This window comes from Palaemon carinicauda, chromosome 7 (genome assembly GCF_036898095.1).
Source record: "Palaemon carinicauda isolate YSFRI2023 chromosome 7, ASM3689809v2, whole genome shotgun sequence".
NCBI lineage: Eukaryota > Metazoa > Arthropoda > Malacostraca > Decapoda > Palaemonidae > Palaemon > Palaemon carinicauda.
The window spans coordinates 18,241,930-18,246,929 of NC_090731.1; positions in this window are offsets into that span (position 1 = coordinate 18,241,930).

Here is a 5,000-nt window from a genome sequence, read left to right on the forward strand (position 1 = left end):
AGGCCTTGGAGCATGTGATGCCCTTCTCACAATCTCCAATGCAGTACAGAAATCCCTGGATTGTGGTCGGGAAGTTCGTATGATTGGCCTTGATTTTAGTGCTGCCTTTGACCGTGTTAATCATGAGGCCCTTGTTTTCAAACTCAAACAGTTGGGAGTGGGTGGGTCGTTTCTTAGCATTATTATTGATTTTTTAAGTAGTAGATCTCAAAGAGTAGTTGTTGATGGGCACCATAGTGAGTATAGGAATGTGATATCCGGTGTTCCACAGGGTAGTGTTCTTGGCCCATTACTTTTCATACTATATACACATGACATGTGGTTTGGCCTAGAAAATAAGCTTGTTGCATATGCAGATGATGCTACTCTCTTTGCATCAATTCCATCCCCTGAATATAGATCTGGGGTTGGTGAATCCCTTAATAGAGATTTAGCTAAAATTAGTGCATGGTGCAAGTTATGGGGTATGAAGTTGAATCCTAACAAAACTCAAAGTATGATTGTAAGTAGGTCAAGGACGGTGGCTCCTCAACATCCGGATCTCAGTATTGATAATGTTTCTTTAAATTTGTATGACTCTTTCAAAATTTTAGGTGTGATTCTCGACAGCAAATTTACTTTTGAGAAACACATAAGGTCTGTGTCTTCTTCAATTGCGCAAAAAATTGGCTTATTGAGAAAGTCTTTTAAGATATTCGGTGATCAATCTATTCTGAAGAAGTGTTTTAATTCTTTTATTCTACCTTGTTTTGAGTATTGTTCTCCTGTTTGGTCTTCAGCTGCTGATTCTCATCTTAATTTGTTGGACAGAAACTTACGGTCTATTAAATTTCTTATTCCTGATCTAGATATTAATCTCTGGCACCGTCGTTCAATTAGTTCATTATGCATGTTGCATAAGATTTTTCATAACTCTGACCATCCTTTACATTCAGATCTCCCTGGACAATTCTATCCTGTTTGTAATACTAGGCAGGCAGTTAATTCTAATAGCCAGGCCTTCTCCATCATGAGGCTCAATACTACGCAGTACTCTAGAAGTTTTATTCCAGCTGTTACCAAGCTGTGGAATGATCTTCCTAATCGGGTTGTTGAATCAGTAGAACTTCAAAAGTTCAAAGTTGGAGCAAATGCTTTTTTGTTGACCAGGCGGACATGAGTCTTTTTATAGTTTATATATGACATATTTGTTTTTGACGTTGTTAATAGTTTATATATGACATATCTGTTGTGACGTTGTTACAATTTTTTTAAAATGATTTATTGTTAATCTGTTCTCTTCAGTTGTTTATTTCCTTATTTCCTTTCCTCACTGGGCTATTTTTCCCTGTTGGGGCCCCTGGGCTTATAGCATCTTGCTTTTCCAATTAGGGTTGTAGCTTGGATAATAACAATAATAATAATAATAATATATATATATATATATGTATATGTATATATATATATATATATATGTGTGTGTGTGTGTGTGAGTGTGTCTGTGTATGTGTGTGTGTATCTTTCCGGTCACTCTCAGCTCTCCCTGTCCTTCATTGCCGGGGAGAGGGAATAGTCATGACTTGATGAGAGAGGGGTGCATGTGCGTGTGTGCGCATAACTATCCAGGTATTTAGCCGTCATTTTTGACGGGTCGCTTACACTAGTGCAACATATTCTTGCATTTCTGCCTGAGCGACTCTGGAATATGACAGTTTAAAAGAAAAAAAAAATTGAATAAACCAGCGCTGTTGATCCAAATCATAATTCCCTCTGCAACGTTAACGAGCTTTAATTGAGAGCTGGCAGCGAGAGCAGAGCAGGCTCGTCTGTAATTAAGAATCCATGAATAATTTATACAAACAATTATCCATCCGATTAAGTTACCTTGGCGACACGAGATGTGACTCCCAAGGCGTTTTCGGTTTCAAATGGATTTTCCACATCTCTATTCGGGTTTCGTCGAAGAATATTCGGTTTCTGGAGACGATTTGGCATATTCTGTTTCTAGAAGCTGTTTGCCATATTCGGTTTCGAGACTGCCATATTCGGGTCCTGGAGGCTGTTTGCCATATTCTCTCTCTGGAGATTTTGACGTCGCCATATTCTGTTTCTGGAAATTGTTTGCCATATTCTGTTTCTGGAGACTGTTTGCCATAGTCTGTTTCTGGGGACTTTGACATTGCCATATTCTGTTTCTGGAGACTGTTTGCCATATTCTTTTTATGGAGACTGCCGCTGAAAACTGCTAGTCATATTCTGTTTCTGGAGACTGTTTGCCATATTCTGTTTCTGACTTTACCATTGCCATATTTTGCTTCTAGAAATGGTTTGCCATATTCTGTTTCTGGAGACTGTTTGCCATATTCTGTTTCTGGAGACTGTTTGCCATATTCTGTTTCTGGAGACTGCTTCTGGAAACTGTTAGTCATATTCTGTTTCTGGAAACTGTTTGCCATATTCTATGTCTGAAGACTGTTTGATATATTTTTTTTTCTGGAGACTGTTTGCCATATTCTGTTTCTGGAGACTATTTGTTATTTTCTGTTTCTGGAGACTGTTTGGCATATTCTATTTCTGACTGTTTGCCATATTTTGTTTCTGGAAACTGTTTGGTATATTCTGTTTCTAGAGACTTTGCCAATGCCATATTCTGTTTATGGAGACTGTTTGCCATATTCTGTTTCTGGAGACTTTGCCAATGCCATATTCTGTTTCTGAAAATTGTTTGTCATATTCTGTTTCTGGGGACTGTTTGCCATATTCTGTTCCTTGAGACTGTTTGCCATATTATGTTTCTGGAGACTTTGCCATTGCCATATTCTGCTTCTGGAAATTGTTTGCCATATTCTGTTTCTGGAGACATTTTGTCATATTCTGTTTTTGGAGACTGTTTGCCATATTCTGTTTCTGGAGACTATTTGCCATATTCTGTTTCTGGAAACTGTTTGCCATATACTGTTTCTGGGGACTGTTTGCCATATTCTGTTTCTGGAAACTGTTTGCCATATACTGTTTCTGGGGACTGTTTGCCATATTCTGTTTCTGGAAAATGTTTGCCACATTCTGATTCTGGAAAGCGTTTGCCATATGCTGTTTCACAAATACGAAAAGGTACTTAAGCAAATGAAAACTTATTGGCACTTTATAAATATATAATTACTGATGTATCTTCGGTGCTGTTACTAAACATGAAAGTAGGTTTCCACTTTTTGATGGGACTTAGGAACAAATCTATTTAATATCCGTATTAAACATTATTCATGCAATTTCCAATCTTACTGATAGTAGAAATTCTTGCATATAAACACTATTCTTTTACCATGTTTCTTTTTGGTTAAAGAAAACAATTGATAATTAGAAAGGCACTCAGTAGAGCGCAGACCTCCACCACAGCAGCTTATTTCTCGACCTTTTGCTTGACCTTGACCTTGACCATTGACCTAGGCCTTTGGAAATTGAATCACTTACACGTCTCTACAATTAATCTCTGGAAGTTTCACTACTCTATGAGTACAATTGTGACAAAGAAGTTGTTCACAAACAAACAAACGGACAAACAGGGGAGAAAATATAACATCCTCTTTGACTTAGTTGGCGGAGGTAAACAAGAAATAATATCAGTCCCTTCATTTCCCTTCCCATAGCCCCAAACGCTCGGCTATCACTTTAGTTTCTATTAATGCCAAAATCCTTAATGTTTCTTTCCTTTAACTAATCAATTTGCTTTAATTTCTTTCCACTAATCTAACTTCCGCCTGCGTTTAAAACGCTTTTGATCAGTGTTTAATTGTCTCTATGCATACACACGCTCATATTTACATTAAAACACACATGTGCATGTATGTGCATATCTATTAAATATTTCGTCTATATATATATATATATATATATATATATATATATATATATATATATATATATATACATATATATGTATGAATATATATGTATATATATACATATATATACAGTATATATAAATATAAATATACAATATATGTATATATATACATTTATATATATACATATATATGATAAATTTTTCACATTTAGACGTGTTTTTCATATTCAAATAAGCCATATATATTTTTGATACATTAATGTCTGGATTCTCTTAACGACCTCGGGATCAGAGCCCCAGGCGAAATCACACAAAGACATATATATACATATAAATATAAATGTATATATACATATATATTTATATTTATATATATACTGTATATATATATATGTATATATATACATATATATTCATATATATATATATATATATATAATATATATACATATATATATATATATATATATATATATATATATATAAATATATATATATTTATATATATATATATATATATATATATATATATATAATATATATATATATTAATATATATATATATATATATATATATATATATATATATATATACATATATGAATACATGTATATATATACATATATATACATATATATATATATAAATATATATGTATATATACATATATATGTACATATATGTATATAGATATACATATATAAAATATATATATATATATTATATTATATATATATATTTATATATATATATATATATATATATACTGATATATATATATATATATATATATATATATATATATATATATATATATATATATATATATATATATATATATATATATATATCCAGTATATAGGCATAAATATATATATATATATATATATATAAATATATATATATATATATATATATATATATATATATATATATATATATATATATATATATAAAACACTGAAATGATCCTACTGAATGAGAGGGCTGTTAGTAAGAGAGTAGATCAAATTCAATTAAATATTTGCTCTACTTAAAGTCCTGAGTAAATTTCCCTCGCTATTTTCTCTTCATATAACAAAAACCTACAGTTTTCCCATTTTCGCCAAATATACAAACAAACTAACACTATAGATATCGAGTTTATTTAACAGCAAAATGTAACTGTTAGAGAAGCAA